The sequence below is a fragment of the Formica exsecta genome, unplaced genomic scaffold (genome assembly GCF_003651465.1).
Source record: "Formica exsecta isolate Colony F162 unplaced genomic scaffold, ASM365146v1 scaffold614, whole genome shotgun sequence".
Taxonomy (NCBI): Eukaryota; Metazoa; Arthropoda; class Insecta; order Hymenoptera; family Formicidae; genus Formica; species Formica exsecta.
The window spans coordinates 1,318,256-1,332,658 of NW_021853375.1; the positions used below are offsets into that span (position 1 = coordinate 1,318,256).

The 14,403-nt window shown below is 36.6% G+C and overlaps 1 protein-coding gene across 4 annotated transcripts in view; it reads left to right on the forward strand.

Annotated features, from left to right (window-relative positions):
* The window catches only part of LOC115242601 (serine/threonine-protein kinase MARK2-like), a 94,447-nt gene that overhangs the window by 44,739 nt on the left and 35,305 nt on the right, over window positions 1-14,403 (forward strand). The window contains exon 1 of one of the 4 annotated variants that reach the window (XM_029819001.1): window positions 8,050-8,811. The exons of the other annotated variants lie outside the window; for them this stretch is intronic. The gene's annotated coding sequence lies outside the window, so the exon portion shown is untranslated. Of the gene's footprint in view, window positions 1-8,049; window positions 8,812-14,403 lie in introns of those variants that run through there. 4 annotated transcript variants of the gene reach the window in all.

The window sequence follows — 14,403 nt, forward strand, 5'->3', positions numbered from 1 at the left end:
GAAAGCTTTTCAAAACACTATAATAAAGTATTTTTTCATTAAGTACTTTTTGATTTATTTTATATTTTAATCTGACATATTTCGATATAAAAATTAAAATATCTCGTAAAATATTTAGTTTTCGATAATCTTACCGTAATACTTTTATGTACAGAATAATGAGACAAATCAATTAGTGTAAAAAAAATAATTGTTTTTAAGAAAAAGTATGTAATTATTTACAATGTATTTTTTTAAACAATTATTTGGTTTTTTCTTTACACTGATTGATTTGTGTTATTATTCTGTACATAAAAGTATTACAGTAAGATTATCGAATACTAAATATTTTGCGAGATATTTTATTTTTTATATCAAAATATGTGTCAGATTAAAATATAAAATAACTCAAAAAGTACTTAATGAAAAAATACTTTATTATAGTGTTTTGGAAAGCTCTCGAGGTAAGCTATAAGAATATGTAATAAAAAATGGGGAGTTCCATTTAAGAAAACATCGACCACATTGATCTCACCTTGAAAAGACCACTTAAGGTTAAATCCATATTTTTATCATGTGGCCCCCTCGAAACCATGCAACCATTTTGTCTGAAACATTTTTTGATATCTCACTTCGTTTCCGAAAAATATGCCCGCGTCACTATAAATGCCGCACCCTGTATATATATATATATATTTATACAAATAAGAATTATGCCTTTTTTGGTTCCTTTAAAATTATTCTATAAGCAATCAATCGCCTCTCGCGGTTGATAATCGTGGTACATTCTATCGTACATTCTACACGTGACGTGCCATGGAATCGGGGGTGAGCACATTCAAGTGTCATAGGTCACGAGTAACGAGAAGAGGAAATTGCGAGTCGATAGTCTCGTAAATTGCTTACAGCAGACGCGAGTTTTTCCGAAGTGGTTCACACCGTCAAAGAGAATTAGAGAGAGAATTGATTTTCCTTGACGATCTACTTGCGAATCGGCCATTGCAGGAGAGAACGCTCTTCAATCACTTAAATTTAAATTCACGTTTCGAAATCGCGATACGAAGATCGAGAGATTTACTTTCCAATTTTTCGCGATATTACGCGTAACACGAACGTGTTAACGGCGGCCATTCACCATTATAAACGTTCTTATGATCTTATTTCATTCCAGGATAATTTTGATACATGCGTGAGCGCGAACCTCGAAACAGGGATAATTATTCGCTCCATGAAGAACGTACTCGCGCGAATACAAATGCATTCGTCACGGAAGGAAATGAATATGCCAAAATATGATGGCGAGTGTGAAGGCCGCGTTATTTCGTGACTAAATAGCGCAACGGAGTGAGCAAAAAGTGAAATATTCGTGTAAGACTGCGTCGTGACAAATTTTTAATTCTAGCTTCTCGTTTCATTTGCACACATTTAATAGAATATAATTTGAAAATGAAAATAAGTTGCCCGATAAGAAAATATTTAAAATGTTCGGAAATAAGTTGAGAGTTCAAGTAATCTACAAATGAATATTTTAATATTTTCGATTTATAACGATTATATCTCTCCTGAAATAAATATCTCCAGTTTCGAATCCTACGCTGCTATGATATTTATCTTTTTAATTATGCTTACCGTGATACATCATTTGCAATTGATGCGACTTTAATATGCGTATGTATATGCGCGTGTATGTAAAGTCGCTGCCACGTGCATGCAAATGTGTCGTGCGTGATTCTTCCTCCGATTCGTTCGGAAAAACGAGTTCGCTCTATGTATGTAGCACGCAACGCATTTAAAAGAGAAATCCTTTTAGCGCTCTCCTTGGAGCTTCTTTAACGCTGCCCGTTATTAAAAACGCGCCGATGCTAATCGCGTCTAACGTGTGGGAAAGTTGCATCCATCGCGCGTGGGTCGCGAAACCGCATCCCCGCGTCAAGTTTTCTCGCTTCAAGAAGCCCCGGTCGGCTAATAATCGCCGCTCTAAGGGTCGACGGGAGCGGAATCTTTGGAAGAATCCGCTCACACGCCGTGAAAGACGTTCCTCCGTCTCTCTCTCGATAATATATCGATCGCTGTAAACTATTCTCGTTCCCTGTAACAAATCAACCGGCAACAACGCGCGACACTTTGCCTTCGTTCGAAATTGAGAATTAGCGAGTAAAAATATTTCAACCCCGTCTTGTTTCGCGACGTTTTAAATTATGTTAGGAAACTGCATTATTTAACAAAAAAATTGATAATAACATTACTCGCAAATATTTTTATTCTTAAATGTATTTTATTATTACAAATTTTATACATCAGTCTATTCTAAATTTTATGAAAAATTACACGCACATATGTAAGTGTTGTACGAAGCAGCGAACTTTAGATAGGGGCCGAAAAGTTTATTGCGAGCTCATCAACCTCTCGAACTCGCCGCATGCTTGCTTGCACGAGGTCAACCGTGCTCGGTCACGAGACAAGAGGGATAACGACGTAACGCGATCGTGTAATGTATCGTCCCGGCATATGTAATATTTATAAGTTTCATAAGCACACTTTTCTACCTTCACCATCCTTCCCCAGGAGCTCAACAATACATAGTAGATTTAATCACGTGCGCGCCGATACTACTTTCGCCGTTGCCTCATAATTATGCATTTGGGTGCAAAAGACCGCAAGAGCATAATTATCGACTGGTTCCGCGGAAACGCCCGCGTTAATCGCACCGGTAAAGTACCGTTACAATCGGTATGACTCATCGCTCGAACTGAACGGCAATTCTATTATGCAACCGAAAAAGTTCATACGATTTTTTGCCCAGTGTATTTTTAATCTCTAAATTTTTTACTATAATATATGTATGTATTTTTTAAATGTTTTAAATTATATATGTAATGTACATATTTATTTAACGAGATAGAATTCTCAGCTTTTAAGATGCAATTTACTAGCGTTTTTATTTTTTATATTTAACATTACGCAATGTTTTTCTTTTTCTTCTCTTTTCCTTTATTTCTTTGAAAAAGCGGATTTCCTTAAAGGAAAAATTTGCATGAGAGAGAGGGAGAATACGCTTTCGAAGTTCGAAATTATCTTTGACATACGATATTTTTTTAATGAGATATAATAACGAGGATGTAAATTCGATTACATCTTTTTGCGCTTTCTACCTTACGTTTCATTCGACGAGAAAAAGTAAATGCGTATCTGCAGTCGCTTATGTAATTTGGTTAAGCTTAAGTGGTAGAGCGTACTTTCACGAGGAATCTATAATAAGTTACTTATTGAGAACATCGAGTGCATTTTTATAGCACTAAGGTAAAGAAAGTAATAACGAGAAAGTATATCGCGGGAAACCTCACTTTATTCCACGCTATTTCTTTTGTGTGTTTCATCCATTGTCTATTTCTCCTCCGCGGAAACGAAAGTCTATTATTTGTAAATGACATTACTGAATAGACTGTGAAAATTTGACAGACATCGTCGTGTTGCGAATGTTTCTTAATAATTTAAAACCTAACGCTTTACATCTTCTATATATATATAGGGTGTCTGGTAATAATTATATCACCTCTTGTATGTAAGTAGAGCGTATTAAATCGACAGTTCTCTACCGTTTTGCGATTCTCGCAATAATTAATGAGAAATTAATTTCAAAAATTGGCCAATATATACGGGCGAATATAAACGCGCGGCGAGAACAGATATCCCATTGTTACGTGGTTGCTAGACATAATACATAATTAAATGCTTGATTATTAATAATCCCAACGCTTAATAATAACCACATAACAATCTCTTCTCGCCGCGCGCTTATACTGGCGCAGATTGGCCTATTTTTTTTTTAAATTAATTTTTCATTAATTATTGTAAAGATTGCAAAACGATAGAGAATTTTCCTCTACTCAATTTAACCCGCGACAGGTGATACGATTATTACCGGACATCCTATATGTGCGTGTGTGTATGTATATATATCGTACAAATTAAAATTTAATTGCTAATGTAATTTATTATTAAAAAATGAAATAAAATTAGGTCGAATAATTGACGTTAAATTATATAAGACAAATGACACGAATAACACAGCATATAATTGTCTGTATGTACTTTAATTGCGCCTCTTTAATGACATACTGCATTCATTACCTAAGTAAGTGCCGCCATCTGTCGGCAAACAGTATTGCCATAAGCGGCGAAGCCCGTCATCGGCATTTTGCTTGCCATTAAAAGAACAGGACGGAATTTCTTCCTCTTATGAACTCGCCACATATGAATTATACAATAAATTATTGACAGAGGCATAAGATACAAGAATTAACATTTTTATTATTTTTAAAAATATTTTTTGCATTTTTTAAAATTATTTTTTCTAATCTTTGCGTGATTTTATTTTTTCATTTCTTAAATAGCCTTCGGGGAATATCGATGTATTATTAGGATCTCTATTCAGCCCTCTATTTACGGCTCTCTGCTCTTTTTTTTTTTTCTTTCTCTTTCTCTCTTTCCTGTGATTCACTCGGCGATGCAAACTCGATACTCGGCCTGAGACGGAGATAATTGCGCCGCGTGAAACCCTTTGGACGCGCCGGAATGTAAAACTCGTTTACTGTACGCGGACGGAAGTCGGAAAGGAGGAGGCAGCACCGGCCGAAGAATCTCACGCGATCCTTTGTAACGCGAACCATATCGCGCGATAATTGTTCCCACGATTCGATAGCCGCTTGATTCTTGAGTGATATCATTGGCGTCGCAACAGATGATGATCGCCAAAAAAAAATCCATTTACCACTCAAAAAGTCAATTACCAACGTGATTTTCAGCTGCGTAACAATTTAATGAACCTACATATATCTACAGAAATATCTATTTCGGTTCGATAATCTTCGATCCATGATCTCTTGTATTATATGTGTATGTAGTCCGTGAAATATCATATATATTTCGAATAGAAAATCGATGTCTCATTGTTAATGGGATCAAATGAATGTGACTGATACGTCGAATTCGTAATTTACGTCTATTTATGCGATGTAGTTATTTGAATTATATCTTCAAACCCTTTTCGATTTACATCTCTTTTGAAGTAAATGACTTGTATAAACCAAGAACAGCTATACGCCGTTTACGATACCTGCGATATCACTCGACGCGTCTGCTTCGCCACTTGTCGTATATAGTTTCATAAGATCCCCTTGATTCTACGGTCTGATCGTGGAGATTGTAGAAATGAGAGATAGAGAGAGATAGAGAGGTTCGTCGACGTTAACGCTTCGCTTGCAATCTGCCGAGGGAATCATTATTAAAGGAATCGAGCTCAGCTCGAAGCGTGAATAGATCTACGTGTAAAGAATACGCTTGCCATGCATGAAAGTATATACCTGTATCTAAGCTTGTATCTTATCTACATTCTCTTATCTTATTTACATTTTTAGATTTTTATCTTTTATCTTAGTTGCACATTTCGCTAGATATCGCGTGTGATATGATACGCTCAGATTGATATAATATTCCGCTGAAAGATAAAGCCATTTAGGTGAAAACTATGCAGGTTTTTCTATCGCGTCTTTGAAAAGCGATATCGACGATTGGAAAAACACGCGAGTTTCGCGCTCCAATTATTTTGGCCTTAGTCACCGCTCGAAGCCACGGTGGCCCCAATAAAACCACTTACAATAGCAGGAACCTGTGTCGCTACGAATTTCGTAATTGTCGACGATAAGCAACGCAATTAATCCTCGTGAACAAACGCAATATCCAGAATAACTCGAGATTCGTATAAAGCGAAGCTAATAAATTATAAACCTAATCAACTCGAGTTTTAAATTTTTCGCGTTATCTGTTTATATAAAAATTTACTGCATTTTCGACAATTTCTGCTTTAAAAGCGAATCTCTTAAACAAATATTTATTGAAAAAAATAAAACAATTATAAAAAGGAAAAAATAACATAGATCGTTGGAGAGCGTTTATGCTTGAAAAAAAAAAAAAAAAATATCTCGAATCGAGGATATTCGCCTCTGCGTTCTGAACCATCTTCGAGATCTTTGAGATGAGAGAAGCTAATCAACGCGCATACCACGGGTGGTCCACCACGCGGAAAAAGTAATAAAAAGCGACGACGGCCAATAATCCTTGTAACTGTATGCTTCCGCCGTGTTCTCTCTTTCTCTGCCTTTTCCACGGTTCAGCGAATCCCAAGTTGCCAGTTTCCTGGCGAATCTTATCGTATATTTACCCGCCAAATCGCCGCCCGCCAAGAGGAAACACTCGACGCGCCTTTTCCTCTAATCAGCTTCCTGAAAAAAACCCAATTGAATTAGCTCCTGAATTTTATGGGCACGCGATCAACGTGACGGAGTGCAATTAATAAATCAATCGTTTTATCGTCCTGAAATGAAAATTTTATACCACGTGCTGAAAAATAATATCGATTAAGATCAGTTAATTTTTACGGTTATTCTTTCTTATATTTATTTATATCCGGATATCCATATTGCTCGATGGAGTCGTTGATCTTCGAATTGTAAAGAGAAAAACGTTATTTCTTTCTTTGTACTTTTCTAAGCGTAACGATAGAGATATCTATCGTTGCCAAATAGTTACACCTCCTTGCGTTTCAACGGTTTCTGAATCTAAAATCGATTCGTTCCACGTCAATTCATAATCTACGTTGTCGAACTTTATCGAATTTACTGATCAGCAAAAACGTCCAAGACTTGTTAAAAAAAGTTCGCGCGATAATTTAACGCCAGATAGGCAATATCCTCGCGCAAGAGAGGAACAAAAGAATCCGTTACGAAAGCATATCCCCTTTTAATTCATCGTTTTATAATTAAAGGCAGATATATATTTTTTTACACGGGATAATCCCGGAGTTCTACTTATCTCGAACCCGAGATATTTACGTGCCAAGAATTCTCGAGCCCGTTTCAGAGATTATTGCAAGATTTTCCGAGACTACGAAAGTTTCGCGCGGATACTTAAAAACAATAATTCGTAATTAAATTATATTCGTAATTAAAATTTACTGATGACGGCGAAGCGCGACGATAAAGTTGCATGATAATAATGTGAAAAAATACGAGCTTTGTAATTATTCTTTTTTTTTTATTCTGTCCCGTTATTCGTGGATCGGCGATTCGTTTCACGATCGGCTCCCGTTCCGATCGATCGATCGATCGATCGATCCCAGAGCGGGGGAGTACGAAGGTCGCGATCGCGCAACTGCCGGGATAACGCGAGCGGGGCCCGAAGAAGTTCCCAGCTCTCGGCGATCAGTCTTCCGCCAGACTTCGGGCCCGAGGTCAGCCGGTAAGAGTGTGTTCGTCGATCCAAAGAGGGAGACTTACTTACGGGAACGATCTCGAGCGAATCTTCGCGATCTCGAGAACGTGATCCGCGCGCGCGTTCCTCTCGTTCCGGTTTTCGACTTTTTGCACACCCGATCGTTGCAGCTTGCTGCATCGCAAATGCAGATCGGGCTGCGAACTGGCTGGAAAAATCGAATGCGCACATGGTGATCGATTTTTCGCACGAGGGAGATCACGAACGCGAACGTAGTCGGTTGTACTCACGCACAGTTTTCTCTTTTACTTTTCTCCGCCAACGTACGAGGATTTTGCAAGTGATGTTGCAAATTGAATCTGTGATTTTGCCGAGATGGGTGTTTGTTTTCTCATTCGCGAATTTGGATTTTAAAATCCAGAACAATTCAAATTATAAATGAGATAAAATTAAAAATCACATTTATACCGATTTATTAATACCGATATTTTTGTTCTGAAACAAGTCTCGTAAGAGTTGATTAAAACAATGAGTCAATACATCATAAATATCGCGAGACGTACTCAGATATAAGACACGAGATAACGCTTACATGCAACTCGAGATATCAGCCACGCACTTAAAACATTAGGGCAAAATTAACTCGACATATTGTCTAACTATTATAATTTTTATATCGAAAAATATTTTCGATATAAATTGAAAAATATCGAAATTTTATTGTGATACAATAATATAAAACATATTAGCATTTCAACATTTTTTATTCAAAAAGAAGGATAAAAACTTTTTTAAAACATATTTGAAAAAAAAATTCCCCCAAAAAAAGAAAATATTTATATTACTCAGCCGGTTAAAAAATCGGTGTCTTACAATAATATTATACAATATTTAAATTTAGTCTTTTCAATCCTGTCGAATCGCGCAGAAATGAAAGAAGCCGGGCGGCGTCAGTGGCGCGCACGGCACTGCTATCGGCACTTACACTATCGGAGCTCGTCGTACGTACGATAGTAGGCGCTCCGAACGGCTGTGGCTGGTTGCTTCGTGAGTCACGTACGTTGGCCGCGCCGCCGCTCGCTTTCGCCGGTTGCCGGCGTCGCGGAGCGGCAGTCCGGTCGTGTCGTCGTCGTCGCGCGCGCGAACCCGCTTTCGGGCCGTCGTATCTCGCCGACCGGATGGAGAGACTGCCGAGCCGAGCTGAGCCGAGACGAACCGAACGACAAGAGCGCGCACCGCATCTCAGTGCGTCACGCCGCGTGTCACGAGTGCTAGTTGCCACGCCGTGTGCTCCGATCGCCGTCTTTTTTTCTCTCTCTTTCTCTTCTTTCTCTCTCCTCCCGCGTACCGCGTTTTTCGGCAGACTCGTTCCGCGAGTAGTCCCTCGGGTCCTTGGACCCTCGCGAAGACCCGCGATCACGCCCGAAGTTCTTTATCAGCGGGAGAGCGATAATGTGATCGTGGCGTAGCAGGTCGACGAAGGAGATATCGGGAAAAGTGTTCTGTGGGCGCCGTTACTCTCGCGAGGAAATTTGAAATTTTCTCACAACGGTGGTGATTGTAGTAAGTTGTGATAATAGTGACGGTGTGTTTAGGTGTGGCTTCGTTAAATTGTGCTCCGATTGAGCCCTCGCAATGTGTATCTTTGTGCGCGACACAGGATAGACAGAGGGAATTTATGTAATTACGAGGAGATATAAGATTCTTTTCACGTATAAAATATTAAAAGAGAATCTCCTGTTTATATATATTATTAATAATTATTGATAAAATCTAACACTATTTTTAATATTTAATCTAGTTTTGTAATTTGATTTAATTACATAACACACAAAAATGTCTGGAATATACGAAAAAATTGAATTAGCGAGCAGATCCTTGCTAATACAGCAAACAAACTGTGTCCTTAGCAAGGTTAGCTCGCGCCGAAGATCCCGCGTGTCGACCTCGCCAATTCTTGAACCAACAAGAGAAGAATAAACAAATTCGCGCGATTTTACGGCGTTACATCACGCCGTGTCGTGTTCAAACACACAGGATCGCCCGATTTACCTATGTACGCAACAAAGGCGCGTACTCGGTTTCATCCGCGACACACAAAACAGCTCATCTATTACGAACGATCTGAATGATAATTCTGCATTGTTCCCAAAAAAAGACCCATGAACGCGTTGTCTGCGAATTTCGCGGAACGAATTGATTTCACGGTACGGCGGTGTTAATCGCGCTTAATTTACATTACAAATCATATTTACACAAGAGTAATCCACACACACACACACATACAACATATATTTATATTCTATTCTTATCATTTATATAGACTGAATTATATACGTCATCCCGTTTCGGAAAACGAGAAAAAATAAAACGAAAACACGAAAAAAGATAAAAAAAATTAAATTAAATTAAATTAAAATTAAAATTAAAAATTAAAAAAAAAAATTAAAATTAAAATGAAAAAAAGAACGCTTCAAAAATTGGCGCAAGCATCGCGTGGTCGAAAACGTTTCGCGTTATTAGTTACCGTAATGATTCTAAATCGCCTACGGTTGAGGTAATCTTTTCTTCCTCTCTGTCTCTTTTCTTTCTTTCTCGCGCGAATTAGAGGTGAACGAAAGAACGGACATACGGAAGCGCGTGGATAAGAATTAACGGTTTATATAATCACTCATATTATTCCACGGTTCGCGAGCGTAATTAGAACGAGAAGACTGTTTATTACCCTCGGCGATATTATGCATATCGCGACTCTTCGAAGAATTTTCTTTCCTCCGGTGATTCGACTCTTTGTTCAACTTAACAATTTGCCCTCCCACTAATAATGTGTAATCTGGATTAATGGCCACCCGGAAAATGATGCAAACTTATCGCGCAGGACAAGAGTAATCCACACACACACACATACAACATATATTTATATTCTATTCTTATCATTTATATAGACTGAATTATATACGTCATCCCGTTTCGGAAAACGAGAAAAAATAAAACGAAAACACGAAAAAAGATAAAAAAAATTAAATTAAATTAAATTAAAATTAAAATTAAAAATTAAAAAAAAAAATTAAAATTAAAATGAAAAAAAGAACGCTTCAAAAATTGGCGCAAGCATCGCGTGGTCGAAAACGTTTCGCGTTATTAGTTACCGTAATGATTCTAAATCGCCTACGGTTGAGGTAATCTTTTCTTCCTCTCTGTCTCTTTTCTTTCTTTCTCGCGCGAATTAGAGGTGAACGAAAGAACGGACATACGGAAGCGCGTGGATAAGAATTAACGGTTTATATAATCACTCATATTATTCCACGGTTCGCGAGCGTAATTAGAACGAGAAGTCTGTTTATTACCCTCGGCGATATTATGCATATCGCGACTCTTCGAAGAATTTTCTTTCCTCCGGTGATTCGACTCTTTGTTCAACTTAACAATTTGCCCTCCCACTAATAATGTGTAATCTGGATTAATGGCCACCCGGAAAATGATGCAAACTTATCGCGCAGGAAAATAATGTTCGGACGATCTTACGCAAGACCGGATCATATCCAGAATACTTAAAAACGCGAGTCGCGTAATATGAATGAAATTTGAAAAGTGTGAAATCTTTTCTCATTTTACGTTCACTCAAACAAGTTTATTGCGGTGCAGAGTTATGTGATAAGAAAGATATATTATTATGTTTATCATAATTTTTTTTTTTATTTTTATTATACAGTTTATTACATATGAAACGAGGAAAATCTTTTACAAAAGTTACAAGATTTTTCTTAGAGGAAGAAAATTGATTACGCATGTTATTATCACTTTATCACGTCTGTTACCATATTGAATATATTATCGGTCGCGATAAACTTATTCAGACGCGTAAATTAGCTGATTATCATTCTATCGATTATTAAAGATTCTTATGTTGTGCGTTAAAGAAGGCTATCCGAGAATCTTGTCTTGCTTAACCTGCGTTAATTGAAAATAATACGCTTTAGCCAGCTCGGTATTTACACGCATAATTCGCAGGAATTGATTTCTCGTCAAGTCAACGGCGATCGCGTTCTCGGAGACAAAATATGCAAAAATATCTTTTTGTCATTTACGTTTAATGGAGCGTTGCTATCACCTTTTAATTCAACAGAATGTGCGCAACTTTGTTGAAAGCAAAAAAGCGCTAAGCAGCTGCGACTATTCTCAGATTGCACCAGCGTCGCTTAATCATAGTTATCTGTGTGCATAAACCAATAGCATTTCTAAATAACACGTTATAGCTGATCTTTTCAGTACGAAGTCCAGTGTGCGCATTGTTTAACATAAATTATCGTTGCAATCTTCTTTGTGCATGGAATTCCATACATTAATATTACAGATTTCTATCACGTATAACGGTCACCCGTATCTTTCTTTTCCTTTTTTTTTTTTTTTTAATGAAAATTATTGCATTAATTTATTTTAGCAAAAAAAATATATAAAAAGTCTTGTGTTATACAAATCAAAATTTCTCTTTTTTTTTTTTTATTTATATATATCATACACTATAAAAAATTTTCTAAAAATTCAAACACATTTTTATTTGAATTTTCAGATCTGGGTCTCTGAAAGAAATTTCACACAATTTGTCTTAATCATCAGAGTCGTTTTTCCGAAAGTTCAGAAGAGTGTGTTTGAAAATTTAGACAGCATTCTGTCTGAAAATTCAGACAATGTGTCTGCAAAAAAGCTGCAGACATTCCGTCTGAAGTTTCAGTCAATTTTTTTACAATGTAACGATATCTACAACGGAGAACACTTTGTATTACCGTAATATGGGGAGAAATTACACTGATCGCGCTCCGAGTAGCATTAATCAGCCAAGAGTCGCTGGCGTAACCGGCGAGCTTAAGAGAGATGCAATCGTGGCGATGAGAGTTACTTGAACGCAAAGAGCGACGAGCGCCACAAGGGTCTTGGGTTTATCGCGCTCGTGAACGACCCCGGCGTATATCAGCGGGTTTAATTGCAGATTCGGCGGGGAAAGTTTGATTAAGCGGCTATTATTCCCCCGGCGAGATAACGCGCAATCTGCGATTCAAATGCCCGTCCGCGTTTCCCGTTTTGCTCGCGGAACAAAGGAAAGTTTGTTTTTCGGTCGCGAGAGCAGCTCTGTTTTTCCTTTTCCAGCGATGATGCGCGCGCGTTGTCCGAAATAAGGTATCGAAGCGAAGTGCAGGCGAAAAAAAAAACAAAGAGAAATATACGGGTGATAAATTACAAGCAGCGATTGTGCCCCCCTATAAGACTCCGAGCATTACATAGTCGTGAACTCCATTAATTAAGCAACTGCGATATACTTAGAGATATATCCCTGCAATATTCTTAGCTGATAGCTTTATCAATATTTTTATATATATGCAGATATCATGTTACCGGAAATTTCACCGCAAAACTCTGCCTTGAAAATATTTTACGCTCGTTTGTACACACAGAAAAATATTATTCTATTGCTAAGTAAAATGATTACTCAGTTTACTTTACTTCTTTTAAGTAACAGTTATCTTTAACAAAGAATATTTTCTTAATAATAGTCTTAAAATAGACTTGTCACAAATTTTAGAAATATTCATTATTATGTACTCAAAAAAAGTAAATATTTTCTTTTGAAGAATATTATAAAATTTTATCGAAGAAAAGTCAGATATGGTTAATTTAATATAAGAAAATTTATTAGATCAGAAAAATTTAATATATTTCGTTCAATTATATAATTTAATATTCTTGATTGAAGTATTAAATTTATTAGTATTCAGAATATATTTTGAATAAATTTGACGCTTATGATGAACTTATGATAGATTTGCGGATATATGAACTTTTGAAATACTTGAAACAAATAATATTTACTTGTATATAGTATGTATTTTTCTGTGTGTAGAGCTTACATTCGAGAGATGTAAGCTGATGTGAACAGATTTGCTTAACGGCGCTCAGTTCCTTTGTTTTTTTTTTCCTTTCTCGACGACATAAGACGATTTCTTCTCGTGAGAATCCAATTGTCACATCGTAATTACCTGCTTCGTTTACTCGATTCGTCCAGCCTTTTTCTCGGCCGACAGAAGCGACGCGCGCGCTATTCGAGGTAGTATTTTGTATTTGTTACGCTCGACAATAGAAATCTTGTGAATGCCGCCGTATAGTAAAAAGACAATAAAATCGCCACGCGTCTTATTCGCATTCTCGACTGCGGGTACCATTAACAGGTTGAATGCGCGAAACTTCGACTGTAGTACTCGATGATTTGTGTATGGAAGGATTTCATGATGCAGCGATTATATAGCTGGTATGGTTTACATAATTCGCAGAAGGAGCCTATATGTCACAATTGTTGATGACAGCTTTGTATTGACACACATTTTGCGTCGTCGTTCGCTCCAAATGGCATTTCCATTATCTTGCACAATGTAATAAAGCAAAATTTCTTATCAGTACGAATGTGTGTCGTTTAATGCGATTGTTACGATCGATTTGTATATCCAATGCTTATTTATTTACGCACGAATATGTAAGACTGTAATTTTTCCGAAATTTTAGCAAGTTTGCAATAAAGTTTGTCGCGTAGGCATTTAAAAGCAAAAAAAAACATGCAGGGAAAAATACTTGTTTTATGGATCATAAATATTCTCGCGAATGGGGCGTCTGTTAGCGTTTCGCAATGCCATCGTCTTGGCACATAAAATATTTTGCAATGAAAAATGAACCTATGTGAACGTGGCATCCTATTTTTAATTAATCAAATTTTCCATATAGAAAATTATTGTATTTTATTAATAGTTGTTTGTAGTAACAATTTCACATTTATAATCAAAGCCATAAAAAATACAGCATTTTGAAAAATATCTCAAATTCGTTTGCAATATATTTTTTAAAATTATTTATGATTGTTGATTTGAAATATCTTTTAAATTGAAAAAGTTAAAATTTTTGTTTATTGCAAATATATTATTACTTTTTAACGAACGAGAAAGAAAAATCACTACAAACGATTTTAACTGAAAATATCAGTGATTTGTTTTATCTAAAGTCGAGTGACAATCAGTTTTTTAAAGTACTGTATTTTTTATGACTTTGATTACGAACAAAATTATCGTTATTACAAACTACAAACAAAGTAATATATACTAGTATATAATATAA